The 17,841-nt window shown below is 42.4% G+C and overlaps 1 protein-coding gene across 1 annotated transcript in view; it reads left to right on the top strand.

Moving 5' to 3' along the window:
- Positions 1–17,841, top strand: part of LOC111869823 — a 621,461-nt gene that overhangs the window by 238,499 nt on the left and 365,121 nt on the right. The window lies entirely within an intron of this gene.

Genomic DNA, 17,841 nt, shown 5'->3' with positions numbered 1-17,841 from the left:
TTTTCCACAGGTTCTCCAGAGTAATTAACTGACTGATTGACTGAGTGACAGGCCAACTGACTTAATAGCTAGCTAGATAACTGAAAAGTCCTATCTTCTGAGATCTAGTGCTGTGTGGGTTGTTGAAAGGCAGCTGGCATTTCAGAGGAACATGTCACCTCCATCCTCAGCAGAGCTCTGCTTGCTGCGTGCTTATGTTTGTCTCTTGCTTGGCTTATTCTTTGTCCCTGAAGATGGAGCCAACATGTTCCCCCAAAGTATCTGTTGACTTCCAGTGGACTATACATTGTTATATCCCAGAAGGTAGGAATCTTGTGAGAACTTCAAATTGTACATAATGATCTTAACCAAATAACTAACTCCATGCGGCTGAGCCCTTCTTGAACAGCTGCTAATTGCTCTGGCATTCAAGAAATTCCAAGCATTTTGTGGAACCCAGAAGTTCATTACAACGTTTAAAGAGCTCGTAACTGATCCCTGCCTTGAGCCAGATGAATCCAGCCTGAACTGTCATAGATGAATACAGCCCCATACCATTGCTTTCCATTTCTTTGAGGTCCATTTTTAATATTATCCCCATCAATGTCTAGGTCTTCTTAGTGGTCTCTATCCATTATGTTTACCCACTAAAATTTTGTGTGCACTGCTGTTACTGCCATGCATGCTACATGTCTTGTCTGTCTTCGATTTGACGGTTCTAACATTTGGCAAGAAGTGCAAATTACAGAGGTACTCACCAGCACCTGTTCTCAAGCACTGTCAGTGCATGTGCTTCCTTTCATGGAAGGGACGAAGTTGCACGCCCGTCTATAACTGTAAGCAAAATTATAGTTCTGTACAGTTTAATCTTCATATTCTTTGACACCAGGCAAGAAGACAAAAAAATTATGAACTGGATGGAGGAATGCATTGCCCTGATGTAATCTGTTCTTAATTTCTTCATGAAAGCAATTTTGATATGTTAAGTGTCATGCCCAAATATTGAACTGTGCCAAATTTTCAAAGGATCTATTAGCTATGTTCTAACTTCGCCCACAAGCGGCAGTTGCTCGGTCGGTATAGTTCACTTGCTGACTACAGGCCACAGAGTTTGTTATGTTTTATATGTTACGATTTTATCCAGCATTATGGTGATGAGACATCAACATGTACTTATTTTTCTGTGTGTTTACTTCTAGACCAACATGCTTACTAGCTTCTGTTATAACTACTTTGTTTCTCCTTACAGCAGGTATGTTATTCACCAATAAATTTAACACCACCAACACAGGCCTGAAAGTGACATGTCCCGTTCAGTTTCAGTTCTGCTTAGTTTTTGGGGGGGACTTTCCTAATGGCATATTCTAAAATATAGCTGAAAAGAATATCCTTGTTTTAGACCATACTGAATAGGAAACATCGTTTACCTAAATGAGCTTTAGTGTATATTTTCCATAAACACGTTTTATTTAGCCTAAATAGTTTCATGGATATTCCAGTACTGTTTAACACTTCCTTCATAACTGAATTAGGCTTTCTTGAAGTCTGTACATAGCTGATGCAGTGACTCATTATACTTCAGTTTTTGCTCCAGTATCTGAGAGAAAATACGATCAGTAGTTCATTAGTACATTGAAATCCACACTGATAATATACAGTAACTTCATGTACATGTCAAGCTAACCTTGAGAGAAGAATACTGGATAAGATTTTGTATGAAGTTGATAACAGTGACATGCTTTGATAATTTCTATACACTGTTACATCACCTTTCTTGTATGTAAGTACAGTAATAGGCTACTTCCATTATAGATGCAGTTCTTTGTTATTCAAATAGAATTTCATGAGTTTATAGATCGAAGAATGTAACATTTTCAGTTTATCTTGCCAGAATTTTATTAAAACCTGGTGATCTATACCTCTTCAACTCTTCAGAGTAATGGAGGACATCCTTCACATTTTACCATTATTAACCATTTTGTCATTTGCCACTTTGTCTTCTATATATCTCATAAAGAGAACATTAATACATTAACAGTGTTAATGGACTTCAAAGTGTTTTCGAAGATGAGTAAACAGTAATTGTGTATTGTATGACTTTTGCTTTTAGGAACATGCCACAGAAAATATTTAAGATTTTCCATTTTGGCAAACATTGCAGTTGTCATCTTAAGGGAAAATGACAAGTACAAGGTTTTGTGTTAACCATGAATTGGCAGTGGCAAGGGAAAATGTTAACCCTAAAGGCAGCAACTGGATTCTTGATATGTTGGAACACCTTCCAACATTCCACAAACCTAAAGCCTTACATTGAACTCCAGCCATGAAATTTGAAGGCATATCATTTTGTAGTTTGGCAAGAGACATCAATTGCAAACAGCTGGAAAATACTAGGAGGTCATTCATGACAGAACCACGGTATATGAAAAGTGGGCAAGAAAGAATCCAGTGTATCATTTACTGTTTTATACTGGATATTTATGCATACTCATACAGTTGCTCAGGGGCATGTGGTAGCGTAGTTGGTTGAGGCACTATGCTACAAACTTGAGGGTCATGGATTCAGTTCCTGATGAGGTCATTGAATTTTTTCAATTACCTTATCCTTCTAGTTGCACTGTGGCCCTGGTGTTGACTCTGTCTCTAACAGAAATGAGTACCAGGAAGATTCCTGGGGGGTAAAGCATGGCCGACGCATGAGGCTGACAACCTTACCGCCATCTGTGAGCTGATTTGTCTAGAAAACGTGGGAGTCTGAACCTCTCATACCCCCATGGGCCTTCATGGCTGGTTACAGGGACAGCTTTGCCCTTTTACCATTTGCTCATATGGTTTGAGGTTCACTGTAGTGTAGTGAAACGGTTTCGTATTCTTGTATAAATGAGTTATTTTATTTATGTATTTATTTCTGGTTTATTTAATGATACTTTCATTATCTCAGGCTGTGTAGCATCAGAAGATATGATGATTGGTGACTAATGAATTTTAAAGGATATGGAAGAAAGCAATTGTAGCCTTTTCCTCTGAAAAGACAGAGGTAAACCATAATTTATGTCCCACCTGATATATGAACCAGGTACTTCCCAAATAAAAGTCAGAAGCATTACTACCTGAGCCACCTAGCTCACTTTGTACAAAGAAGTGGGGCGGTATCCTGCCTTATCATTACCATTTAATGAATCTATATATTGCCCATTTCATCAAGAAAATGAAACAAATTTCCATGTCTCCCATCACATAAAAGTAAAGGTAAAGTTGCCCCTCTGCTTAACTAATTAAGCACTATGCCATGAAGGTGTATGGGGAGTGGATATATATATATATACATTTGTGTCATATCACATAGCAGAAAATAATTATGTACTTTGTAAGGATATGACTAACTTGAACCCGCATTCACTACTGCTGACTCAAGTTATGATTCCATATTAATTTTACTTTGTGTTCCATGTTATTTTATGGTTTCATGCATGAATAATTTTCTAAATTAATTTATTGCCATTTATTCCACTAGTATCAAATTGTAATAATACTAATACTACTGAGGTGTTAGCTTCAAACCATGTTGTCCCCAGTCATNTTACTATAGGATTCTGATGATGGAGTATAACACACAGAGATATTGGGTTTTCGGACTTTATCCATCGTCCTGGTTTTTAAGATAACTAAGAAAAACACGGCGTCTCGGAAACTGGATCCTCTTTCTAAGGGGACCCAACATAATAGGTGTTTTCCCTCACCTGAGGACAGAAACAGATCCAGTTTCCGAAACGTCGTGTTTTTCTTAGTTATCTTAAAAACCAGGACGATGGATAAAGTCCGAAAACCCAATATCTCTGTGTGTTATACTCCATCATCAGAATCCTATAGTAACTAGGTTGTTTAAATGTTATGACATTTTCTTAATCCTCCATCACACCAAATAATACATGTCCTTCTATTGTAAAAGCAATGGCCACATTGTAGCTCAGGCACTTAGTTGCTGACTTCACATTGCGGTGGCCTGGGCTCGAGCCTGGGTCTGGTCATGTGGAATTTATGGTGGACAAAGTGGTGCTGGGGCAGGTTTTCTCTGATTACCTCAGTTTCCCCTGCCAATCTTCATTCCACCAATTGTTCGACAATCACCATCGTCTATCATCTGGAGCTGGTACAATAGGCCAGAAGTGGCCGCAGTACAGAATGGACTCAGTCTCACCCCACTAAGAATGTTTAATAATAATTACTGTAAAAGTAATATTATCATTATTGACACTGAATTTCTTGAAATCTTGCACAGTTTTATGTTGGTTGTCTCATACATGCAATCCTATGTCTACCTACACTCATTTGTGTAGTGTACATGTTAGTACAAGGTCATGTTTAAACAGTGTGTCACAGTTTGAAATGACTGATGCTTAAGAGCAGTGTGTGTTTGTTGAAAATCTAACATTAAACTTAAGAAAACAACTTTGAAAACACGTTCAGTGTTACCAATAGCTTTCAGTGGGCAAGTGCTAATTTGTGCAACAATAGCCCTGTGGTTTTAGGAGTTCTTTGCATGATGTGCTTAAAACAGATTCTGATGTAATTTCATATAAATATATCCCATTGGAAGACATCCTAAACTGAAGATGGAGGCAGCACATTTTCCAAACCATCAAGAAACATGTACCATATACGTGGTCTCATATACCAGAAGACAGTTTTGTTCAGAAGCAAGGTGTTGAAGTGGTTCAGATTTGCTTGAATGTTCTGTTACCATTGTTACCGTAGAGTTTGATAAATGGACACCAACGTTCCAGAGGAACTTGCTTCATCTGTCTTCAGGGTAGAAGAAGTATGCTTCAACCCAGAAAATGGAGACAGCAGGTTCATCCGAAATATTGATCCTCTTGTACGCAACTTCACGGCGTTACATACCAGAAGACCATAATCATTATAGTCATTGCCATGATTACGTAAATATTTAGAGTAATAAGTTTATCATGAAATTAAAATAAGTTGCTACCATTACTGCTGTTTATTCCGAGTTTTACTGTTGTCAGTATTAGCAGCAGCAACAACAAAAACAACAACCTAGAAAGTAGTTACAGTTACAAATAATAAAAGAATGCTTGCTTGAGTGCTCAGAATGGGGACCAGTGGAAGGCTCTTGTGAACACGGTAATGAAACTTCTGGTTCCGTAAAACGTTGGGAAGTTCATGAGTAGCTGCACAGTTTGCCTCTTCTAAAGAAGGGCTCAGCTCCATCAAGTTATTTTTTTTTATTTTTTTTATTCCTAGTGCGGTGGGACTAAGTCCCTTGTACTGCGGCCCCTTCTGGCCTATTGTACCAGCCCCAGATCATAGTTGAGGGTAATTGTGGAGCAATTGGTGGAATGAAGANAGACCGCCTCTGTGGTCTAGTGGTCAGTGTTTCTGCCTACAGATCCAGAGCTCCGGGTTTGATTCATGGCGCTACCAGATTTTCTGAGAAGTACTGGGTCTGGAAGGGTGTCCAGTCAGCATCGTGAGGATAATTGAGGAGCTACTTGAATAGAAAAGTAACGGCTCCGGTCTAGAAAACCGAGATCAACGGCCGTGGGGATCCGTTGCGCTGACCACGCGACACCCTCTGTCCGCTAAAGTTGGCACTAACTTCGCCGACAAGCGGCGCTGGCTCGGTCGGTATAGTTCTCTTGTGGGCTACAGGCTACGGAGTGTACTTGCTTGAGTAGTATTCACTGCTGTAGCCATCTACGTATGAGCCCGGCACGGTAGTTAGTTAGTTACTTGTTTAGAGAGGGTGGGTTTCCCCATGCACCGCGACCAGTTTGATCTATTGTGCTTCCCTCTATGATGTTCTACCAGTCTCTGTACCCTACCGATACTGGTGCTTACCATCAGTCCCGACCAAGCCAGTGAGTTCGGCCTCTACTGGCTTGGCGGTATCTATAATGCTTCCCCCATCTATCAGAGGCGTTAGAGACTACTGTTGGGCGGGAAATGTCATTGAATTTGGCTCAGTGACCTCCTTATTAAGATATGAGGTTCTTTTACGTGCCGTAAAGCTACGACACGGGACTCACGGCTTAAAGTCCCTCCCGGAGGACTTGTTCCCTGAATTTTTCCGCCCATAAAAATTCCACAACCTCCGCCGGATTTGAACCCGCGTACTACGAGTCATGAGGTGGGAACGTTACCTCTAGACTACGGAGGCCGCTGCCCGGCACGGTAACTCGTCGTGTAGTTTTTTCTTTTAGTTTCTTGGGGTGGTGTGAGACTGAGTCCATTTGGTACGTCGGCCACAAATTGGTCTATTGTACCAGCCCCGGATGTTAGACGATGAATGTGGAGCAGTCGGTGGAATGAGAATTGGCAGGGGAAACCGAAGTACTAGGAGAAAGCCTGCCCCAGTGCCACTTTTTCACCACAAATCCCATATGACCTGAACTGGACTCGAACCCGGTTCCCAACGGTGGGAAGCTGCGACTAACCGTCAGAGGGCAACCTGTCAAGTAACTAGCATTTTGTTCTTTGACATTAACAACGCAAGGTTTGTAGGGCGGGAACTCCGTTCTGTGAATGTTATCCAGAAGCCGGTGTGCGAATGTTACGGATGACGTCAACAAGTTGAAATTCGGGACTTGCTTACTGTTATTGAGTTCAGAAGCTGTTACTTACATCTCCTCTCTGTAAGCTTAACTATTAAAATTTTGTGTCGCATATGCCCATTGCTAAGCAACGGCTCGGTAAACACATTCCCGAAGCATATGCTCTCAACAATATGACTTCCATTGCTATGTAACGGACCAATAAACACTCATTCTTGACAACAGAATGCGGTGTTTTCCTTTGGGTCCGGGCGAGGAGTTATCAGAGGGCAGAATCAGCCATAATTCAGATCAGAATTGAAGGACTGAAACGGAGTTGAGTTGAAAGTCAGAATAGTTACAGTGGAGTGTCCAGTCGACAGACGATGACAGTGCGTCAGCTAGTGATTTGTGAACTGTTGTAACCATTTGTATAAAGGTCCAATAAATTCGATCATCCAGTCCAAAACCCGTCTTATTAGTCACGAAAACCCCGGATATGTGACAATATATAAAACTCTTACTTTACCTGCCGTTTTGTACAGTTATGAAACTATGTTTTGAACACGATTTATAGACAAGCACATCTCTTAGTCCGTTTGTAGGCGAATGAATAGGCCTCGAATACTTCGGAAAGGAAGTCTAGGCCGAAGACAGTGGCCTTGTGCAAAGGTCATAATCTTTCTCCTTAACAAGCCATCCACCCACTCAAGCACAATAATTTGAATGTCTTGATGTGTAATGATGGCGCGCTTGTTTCGGGCGTTGACCCTGCCCATAGTGGCTGGCAGATTAAGCGAGCAGTGCCCTGTCAAGCATTGCGCTGGTATGAACTGCCACAAATAGAAAGTGTTGAAGGGAATATTTCGGCTCAAGAATGCAGAAGTAACAAGGGGACGAAGGAAACTTCATAATTACGAGTTTCAAAGTTTTTGTACTCTTCATCAAATATTATTATGGAAATGAAACAGGAATATAAACTGAACTATTCATGCAGCATGCATGGGTATATCAGCCGTGTATATGAGATATTTCTCGGAGAACATGAAGACAATAAGCTAATTGGGAGCCGTAGATGGAGGACGGAACAGGGCATGTAGGATGCATGATGACGTGATACCTATATATAGAATGTTGCTCAGAGAACTTGAAAGCAGTGAGCCACTAGGGAGTCCTAGGAATACAAGAAAGGATGGTAATAAATATGAATATTCGGCATGCATGATGGTCGAAACCTTTGTATATAATGTTGCATGATATAAAACGGATGTTAAAAGATATAGTATGTGGGGTTGTGGATTAGGTTAAGCTGGCTCAGGATAAGGTTAATTGATTTGCTCTTCGGTTTTGTTGTATAGGTGAGGAATTTCTTGATAATCTGAGCTTCCGTCAGTTTAGCAGTGAAGACTGCGCCGTCATGTATTTGTTTAGATTAGCAGTGGCCTAGTTTGCATGTTTTGGAGGTGATGTGGGAATAATGTTTGCCGATTTCTTACGTGGGAAATAGTGACTTGATTGTTTTAGCAAAGCTGAGAACACGGGAATGGTGTCATCCATGTGACCAGGCGTGTCTGCTGATGCCCTTAGCTCGATCCTGCAGCGACCTATCTCTCACCTCGAGCCAGTAATTATAAAAGTTGAACGCAAACGGACCAATTGTATAGCTGGAAAGTGAAAGGTTCCGCCTGTCTTGTCCATTTTTATCTTGCTTGTCATTCGCTTCTCTTCCGTCGTAATTCCGTCAGATCAATTTATCCATTCTTCCTCCATGTGGCGTTCTCACCAACATGGTGCGTTCTCCAACACCTGCAGAGCAGTAGTACTCAGCCTTTCTCTGAGAAAGATCTCACAGCCTCACAGTGTGGTAGTCTTGCTTGTTGATAATCTTTGTATTGCTCTTAGAGCTTTAATGTGAGCATTTGAGATATCAATAAAAGTAATAAAAAAAAGTAAAGCTATCCCTGTAACAGGTCGTAGAGGCCCATAGGGTTGTGAGATGTTGAGGTTCCCACATTATCTAGACAGTCGGCTCATAGGTGGCGGTAAGGTTGTCAGCCTTGCGCGCCAGCCGCCCTTTACCCCCAGGAATATTCCTGGTACTCATTTCTGTTACCGGCTTAGTCGACCCCAGGGCCATAGTGCGACTGGAAGGATTAGGTCAATTGAAAAAATCCAATGACCTCATCGGTACTTGAACCCGCAACTTTCCGGCTTGTAGCATAGTTCCTTAACCAACTACGCTACCGCGTGCTCCCTTGAGATATCAATAGGGTCACTAATGTTTACCTTGAAACAGTGTTTTCCCTGACGATGGACAGAAGAAAATGGAACCGCTGCATTTAGACTCGTCAGTTCGTTAGCTAACCAACTCCACGGAGAAGACTCCTACATGAGATGTTTATAGTGATTCAGCTAGTCAAGAAATCACCCGGATTTTGTACACTCCGAAAGAACATTACTGTAAATAGTTATATCCCAGAAGGTAGAACTCTTCATAATCACCGCTGTGAGAACCTCAGATTCTATACACATTACCATGTTCACGGAAGACCGCCACTGGATTCCACCCCATGTTAGTCTAAACCAGCCCACACAATCACATCCTGTTTCTTGCAGCTTATTTCTCCCATCAGGCACAGGTCTGCGTCGTCTCTTGCCTTCGGGTGTTCTGCCGAAGTCTCATGTTTAGGCCTGTTTCTCATGTTAAGTAATGAAGATGGCATGGGTAGAGAATAGCATATTTTATGAAGGGAATTATTATGTTCGCTGGGGGTTATACGTATTCATTTTTGTCGCTACCTTTTCGATTTTCACCGATTCCGGATACGCAATGAAACTCCTGATTTTTTTTTTACCCAACACGCACCAAAAAAGCGTGGAATACGAAACTGCACATGTAACAAAATTTGGAAATTTTAATTAATACACTTCCCATTTTAACTTTTTACCCCAATCTGTCTTTTGTCCCGCACCGCTGGTGTAAAACTGTAATGTCTTTGTGTGTGCGCGCGCGCGACCGCGCGTCCATGTTGCTCCACAAATATTGTCACGATTTTAGAGCGTGGCTATAGATGGGGTTTGGATTGGTAATCGGATTTATTGAACAATTACAGAACGTAACTACAAATAGCTACGACAGTCTCACTGAGTTACACACTCCAAAGATCACTGTAACTACAACACACATAAAGACTTCTCAGTCTTCCCTAGCCGTTGCTCAGTAGCGGCTTCAACGGCGGACGTTCTTCTTACTCTGCGTTCCCGAACTGTGCCCGGCCTCAGCCACAGCAACTGTGACTGACTGACTGACTGACTCACCAGCCAACTGACTCTTCTCCGCTAATTGACTAACTGCAGCTCATATCTTGTCCCGCTTATAACATCTCAGCATGGACCGCACAGAAAACATCGTCCCTCTTTGCTATAGTTCAGTTGTTGCCGTGGGTACATGTTTGTTTGGCTGCTGTATAGCTGTTTATTTCGCGGTTGTTCTTTTAACAACTTGTCTATGTGCAACAGTATGTTGAAATGGCAGGATTTTAAACTTGAAGATTTAACCGCTGAGATATTTTAAAGTAGGTATGGTTTGTTATGGTTAGACCGCTTACCGTTGCATCGGCTGCCCAAACCGATTGAGGCATACGACTGATTGGGCTTGGTCAGTTCACACCTTGAAGAACGAGACTCTACTTATACACGTTACTCGGTTGGGCTAGAAAGTCTGCTTTTATTGAATCCGACGGTTCATGACCTTGGGCAGATCTGATCTTGAGCCAGCTGCTTCAGTTCCTACCTTCACACACAAAAATGTTATATGAATTTCTCATACCTTCTTTCGTGCTACTTGTCCCGTCCACCTCTACGTCCTTTATTTAATCCAGCCTAACAATAGGAGGTGACGAGTTGTCTGTTTCGTGACCTTGTCACAGTTTTGTCATTAAGGCAGTATTTTTCATTTATAGAATTACAATGTTGGATGTCGCACATTGGCATAGTTAAATTTAAAATTACTCGACGTTTCAGAACCTCTTGCTGCTTTCCCTGTTACGTATTCAAGTGGGAGGGATCTCAGTCTCCGATGTACTGTATGACGGTAGCAGAATATATGGGCTGCCTAAAACTGCCTTAATTGCCCAATGATAAAGACCAGCCCTGGCTTAGGGTCCCAAGAGACTGGACCCCTTCCCATTCTTATACCTGATGACTGACCCAGTGTTCGAAATGTTGTATAATTTTAAATTTAACTAGTACAGTGGACAATGGCCAACATAACATTCGTGTAAATAATAACAGGCCGTTGTCACAGACCTTTAGAGGATCAATATTTTTCACACCCGGCTCTTATTTAAATTCAATTGTTTGTATTTATTAACAGTTAACTATACAGCTTGATGAATGGCCGTCAGAGTCAGCAGTCTTAACGTGGCCAGTTAATATTGTCACGTAATATTATCTAAGACGGGTTTTTAGATTGGATCATTGGATTTATTGAACCTTATACGTTCACAACGCGGAACTACAGGTAATACAGCGCTGTCGGTGATTTACACACTTTACAGTTCACCGCTACACACGCACTAGAATTCTCAGTCATCACTAGTCGTATCCTGGCAACAGATTTATAACCCTCTCACTTTCACTTCAAACCATACTTGAAGTATTCTTTGTACAGTCTAATTCATTTCTTGCCATTTCTTCGACTGCAGTCTCCAGAACTCGACCCAGTTCTCGACAAGAACTTACTCAAACAGTCAAAGTCAAAGTCACAATGCGACTGACGGTAAATCATTCAGTAAGTCTTGGTGTCGAGGCCCATCTGGGGCTCATGACTAGATATTTATTACTGTTTGACAGTCACGGTCTTGATTTGTGGGGCGCTCTCTCTGACGAGAGGACGGGCCTGTCTTTGGCATACGCTGCTGGCCCTTGCCAGCGCAGTATTTCTCGGATCCGAGTCCCTTGGGACTGGACGACAGTATTTTACTGTCTCAGATTAGAGACTTCCCTTTTCGTCCTACGACTCTCAGGGTCACGGTGGAGGTATTCGACCTAGCCTCCATATTACTCAAACAGCCTTCTTTGTCCCTTTCGGCACGGACCACACAGAAAACACAGTCTCTCTGTTGTCGAGAAGGCTTATTTACTGATCCTAGCAAGGCATTTCTATTGTTGCATGCGTACACTTCCGCGGGAATGTGTTTACCGAATCGTTGCCTAGCAATGGGTCTATATGTCGCAATATTTTGATCCCCTCTTCCCCTCCACGCTGTCTGTATCTTCGTCTGGAGCTTCGACACATAAGAGAGAAGGTTTCTCTTTGATCCAACTGCACAGAATTTTGAACGTTGGATTGGAGCGGGAGTTAAACAAAGCTTAGAGGAGGGATGTCATCTGGGAAAGATCTCACGGTGTTTGAATATTTCCTTTTCGAAATGTTTATTATCACGACTGTGTGCATCTGCATGTCGGAAGTGGGTTTATGGCTCTTCATCTGGTGGAAACCGCCATCTATAAAACGCTTGTGCACTACTAATTGGGCTTGATTTGCATGTTTATTTGTAAACTTGCTGAGCTCATGTATATCTTACATTTCGTAAACCGCAAGATTTTGCCACTCCTGTTGCTCTCCACCTCCGCCGATCTGGACTAGATTGTGACGTTATTCACTGCATCCGTGTACTGGGATTACCGTTTTATCTTAAAGTGGGTTATATTCCGTAAATAAATACTGAACCGGAGAAATAATATATATCTGATTATAAGAGGTCACAACAACGCACATCATTATTTCTCTTTCTCTCTCTCTTTGGTTCTACAACCCTTTTGGCTCTTGTCCGCTTTTCCATTTTCTTAATCTACACACAGTCGGTGGGACTCTTTGGACGGGGGATCAGCCCGTCGCAAAGCCACTACCTACACTCAGATCAACGCAAACAGAACAAACGGACACAGATATACATGCCTTGAGTGGGATTCGAACCCACAACCCCAGCGTTCGAGCGGGTGAAAACGGTTCGTGCCTTAGATCGCGCGGCCACTGTGACCGGCTCATCATTATTACCTGACGTAATTAATCATTTTAAGCAATCAGGATACATTGTAATTTAATTTCAACTCCAAATATTTAAACTTATTGAAAGCTACTGTGAATAAGACGCCATCACTGTTAGGACCTAGATTTGACATGTAAACATTCTCCAATGTATAGGTACACTAGTTAAGTGGAAAGATGAACTTTATGTCAGCCAGTTAGGCTGAAACGCAATTAAATGAAAAGTATATAATTTGATGTATTGTATACGAGGTTGTGTTCATGGAAGTACGACATACGATACTCAACATGCCGCCCCAGTACAGGGGTTAAAACTAAAAGCTGATAGGGTAAAGTTGTCCCTCTGCCTAATTAGTTAAGCATTATGCTCTGAATATATATATGGGGAGTGGAGGTGTAGCTCCACTATTCTTCACCTCGATACTAGATGGAGGTGAGTGGTCAGCTGCACGCCCCGACCGTTTTATTCCGAGGGAAACAGCCCTCTGTAACCATTGGATAGGAGGCGGTGTGGGCCCCAGAGTCGGTCTGGACGCTAAGGAGGAGAGAAAAATCTTGCAGTGCCGGGAATCTAACCCCGACCCTCCAGCCCGTATCTGTACCGACTGAGCTATCCCTACTCCTGTATTTAATACTTACACAAGGCTATAGATTCAGTTATCATGAATAAGGTAACGGAAACAAAAGTATGTTTTGAAAGGTCGAAGTAAAAGTGAAATTAATATAAATATGATCCCTTCATCTGAGAGGACGTGATGACGTTTCGAACGCAGAGTGGAGATTGACTGTGGTAGCAGGTTGATGTGGGCTGTAAGCTTGTTTTATCTATCTTCCAAACATGTCGACTGCGCTCTACCCCTAGCGAACTGTCCGTATGACTTGGCATGGGTCGAATCCCGTTAGGAACAAGAGTTTCTCTTCTCCCCAAGGTCCAGATCGGCTCTGGGGGCCCCCCTCTACGAGTAATGGTGGCTGCGGCATGGAGCTGTACCTACACTATGCCATAGCTTCGTGTTTAATTAATTTACCTTTTATCTACTCTGTTGGCAAGGTCAAGTGTTGAAGCCCCACTGTCAGAGTGCCATATCAAGAAAACAGGTTGAAACTGTGTGGATAACGATATGCTCCTGCATTTTAGAACTCTACCCGCTCAACGTCTGTGACAAAGAAGTAGTCGCTACTCCCCGGCGGATTGCATTAAGTCACTGCCTTCCAATCTGATTGACCAGGAAACGCTTTCGTGCACAAAGGTTTCGCTAGGATTAAACGCAGTTTCGGGAAAGTCTGGTAACTGAATAACATTCTTGGTTAAATGACAAAAAGAAGGTGAAATACAATTAGTAATATATGAATATTTTTCTTACCTATTAAGTGTATTTCACATTTTATTTGGGAACGACGGTAACAAAAATTTTATTCAGGAAGAAATGAAGAGGAAATTAAAGACGATCAATGTTTGCTAATATTCAGTCCAGAACCTTTTGTCTTCTCGTCTGCTATTTAAAACAAAAAGTAGAATACACAGAATTACAATTTTGCCTGTGATTCTGTATGGGTGTGAAACTTGGTCTCTAACATTAAGGGAGGAACATAGACTGAGGGTGTTTGAAAACAGGGTGCTGAGAAATTTGTACTAAAGAGGTATGAAGTGGTAGGAGATTGAAGAAAATTGCATAATGAGGAGCTTCACAACTTGTACTCTTCTCCAAGTATAATTAGAATGATCAAGTCAAGAAGAATGCAATGGGTAGGGCATGTAGCACGTATGGGGAGAAGAGGAATGCATATAGGATATTGGTGGGAAAGCTAGATGGAAAGAGACCACTGGGAAGACCAAGACGTAGGCGAGAAGATAATATTAAAATGGATCTTAGAGATATGGGATGGTATGGACTGGATTGATTTGACCCAGGATAGGGCTCTTGTGAACACGGTATTGAACGTTCGGATTCCGTAAAATGTTAGGGAATTCTTGCTTAGCTACGCAACTGACAGCTCCTGAAGAAGGGCTCAGCTCCGTGGAGTTAGTTTAGTTAATTTTATTTACTGTATTTATTTATTCAGACTACTGATGGTGGAGACAGTTCGCACGTATCTAGACTAGCTGTTAAAGTATCGAATTTAATCGCGAACGGCCAATAAGGGGTAGCCCTTCAGCTTTGTGATGTTGAAAGTTCTAACAACATTTCACGGTAAAACTTTCTGTTCTTCTAAACTGTTACTAAAGCCTCGGCATCATGCCTATACTTTGAGCCTTCGGTTTCTGTCATGTACGCACAGCATATAACACATTTTACTTTTCCTGCGTATTCAGTTACTTTCAGCAATTTGTTGCGACGCGAAGGTTGTTGATGACGCTGGCGCTGTTACTGTCGGGAGTCTAACCAGATCTTCTGGCTAGGATGATATTCAGTAAGACCACGCGAATTGTCGTCTTGAAATTGGCACCAATGAATGACCTCGTGCATTATAAAAGAGCAGTAGATCTGGGGTCGAGGCACCTGTCTTTGTGAACATTGTGCACGCACTTGGACTGACATGAGTGGTTAGGAATGAATGAAATCATTATACCAACCTGTCTTCATTTGGCAAAGCCCGGGCCGCTCTCTCAAAAAAAAACGCTTTGTTCGTATTAAGTGCTTGTGCAAGCCCCTTCACAGGTCATTGCGAGGGGAGTAAACGCCCTGAACAGTGGCGTCTGAGAGTAGTTTTTGGTCTGCCTTCCGAAGGCAAAGGAGCCAGGATAGCGTAGTCGGTATAGCGACTGACTACGGGCTGGACGACCGAGGGGTCGGAGTTCGAGTTCCGACATGGTCAAGAATTTTCTATCCACGTCGTTCAGATCTGCTCTGGGGCCCACCCAGCCTCCTATCCAGTGGGTACCGAGAGCTCTTTTCCCGGGGATAAAGTGGTCGGGGCGTGAAGCTAACCACTCGCCTCCAATTAGTGCCGAGGTCAAGGAAACGTGGCTGTGTACATCCACTACCCAACACACCTTCATGGCGTAGTGCTTAATTAGTTAAGTACAAGGATAACTTCAACTTTCCGAAGGCTCAGAGAATGGTAGAGAATGAGATGTCTTACGTGAAGTCAGTGTACTCAAGTTCTCTTAGTTCAGACTTAACGTTATATAACCATGTACAGGTAGAATCATATTGGTAAAGCTNAGTAAGACCACGCGAATTGTCGTCTTGAAATTGGCACCAATGAATGACCTCGTGCATTATAAAAGAGCAGTAGATCTGGGGTCGAGGCACCTGTCTTTGTGAACATTGTGCACGCACTTGGACTGACATGAGTGGTTAGGAATGAATGAAATCATTATACCAACCTGTCTTCATTTGGCAAAGCCCGGGCCGCTCTCTCAAAAAAAAACGCTTTGTTCGTATTAAGTGCTTGTGCAAGCCCCTTCACAGGTCATTGCGAGGGGAGTGAACGCCCTGAACGCTTAATCAAACCCGTGACGCGTCTTCGGGTTGCGGATGGGGGAGATGGTCTCCAGATATGGAAGATACTGGCAAATATAACGCATAAACAGTCGCGGACAGCCAAAAATGGGTGGTCCTCTAGTCTGGAGGTTGGGTGTGAGGCTGACTATTCGCCGTAGAAAAATATATTTGTTACACATGGCCTTGAACTTGGACAGATGCTTCGGATAAATGGGTGTGGGATTGGGTACGTGGAACATAAGGCTTCTCTTAAGGGAGCTATGATGGGGTGCTACGGACTGGGTTAATCTGGCTCAGGGCAGGTTCCAGTGGTGGGCTCCTGAGAACACGGTACTGAACCTTCGGGTTCCATCAAATGTTAGGAAATTTTCGATAGCTGAGCAACTGGAGGCGTCTCAAGGTGGACTCAGCTCTTTTGAATTAAGATCTAAAATCCTTGGACTTAGATAATTTCGTGCCACTTCATAAAGTCGTATGAAAGGAATAGAGGTATAGCTCCACTATTCTTAGCCTCGGCACTAGACGTAGGTGAATGCCCTTGTCGCTTTATCTCTGGGGAAAGGGTTCCCGCTACCCAGTTGGTAGGACGTTGGATAGCTTGTCTGGACGCTGTGGAAAAGGGAGAAATCTTGCCTCTACCGTGAATCTACCCCCGGCCCCCAATTCCTTGGCTGTACATCCCGTAGCCCATCGCTATACCAACTGAGCTATCCCGGCTCTGCAGAATCATAATGGGGACAGTTTTAACATTTACCCTTAAGAATGAAATAACCATTAGAATTATGCCTGATCGTTTCATCTTCTGTGGATATCTTCGTCATTTGATTATGCAAGAGTATATAATTTCTCTTTTTGCTTTTTTGAATTTGTTGATTTGCATGGATGTAGAATTATGTTTCATAAACGACTACGAAAATATCAGAATTGAATACATAAACTAATAAAAGTTGTATATTTATTTATTTATGTATACTTCTGCGTGTGTGAGAGAGCGAGTAGGGAGCAAACGAGAGCACAGAGGTGCAATCCGTATCAGATTGTTTCCATATGCGTTCTTTGGGCCTTGGCGTTCAGAATTCGCATTCATTTGTGTGCCGGCCTATACTTCGTACAGATCCACAATCCCGTACTGTGATTACTTATGTTCATATCACTAGTATTGTTACTGTCTTTGCCACAGTTTATAGTATTACTGTGGTTAATATGTACTCCTGACTGCTACCATGGTTACTAGCGGTTATCATGCGAACAACCGATTTTTGTGGCGGCGCTAGTGTTGCTCCCACTTCACGCGTTCCTGCTTCCGTCACGCTAGTATTACTGATCGTAGGAAATTAAAAGTATAAATTTGGGATGGCCTCCGGTGGCACAACATTCGTATCAAAATTCGTCAGAATCCATCCAGAGGTACTCGAGAAATGAGGCCGAACAGACGAGACACAGCAGTCCCTATATGCATACTTTTCTGAACGTTGTTCAAAGAACATGTAAAATGTAAAGACAGTATCAGTTTGCCACAAAATTTATGGTGGCAGCACTGAAAACGTGACAGATATAAATAAGATCGATCTCTTTTCATTTGCACGTAGTTGGATTTCATTGTCTTCTGAGAATTGATGATAATGGGCCATATTTAACATGGCTGTTGCGGCTCGTAAGAAAACAGGGAATGCCCATGGCTAATGGATGAATATAGCAGCTTATATTAGGATCCACTGACGGGACCTCTATTCAACCCACGAATTTTGTGGTAGGGAACGTACGCCTGAGAAATGGATGTAAGCTTCAGGGTCGAAGAATAAGTCGA

This window comes from Cryptotermes secundus, unplaced genomic scaffold, assembly GCF_002891405.2.
Source record: "Cryptotermes secundus unplaced genomic scaffold, Csec_1.0 scaffold245, whole genome shotgun sequence".
In the NCBI taxonomy this organism is placed as follows: domain Eukaryota; kingdom Metazoa; phylum Arthropoda; class Insecta; order Blattodea; family Kalotermitidae; genus Cryptotermes; species Cryptotermes secundus.
This window is presented reverse-complemented; position numbering and strand designations above follow the sequence as displayed.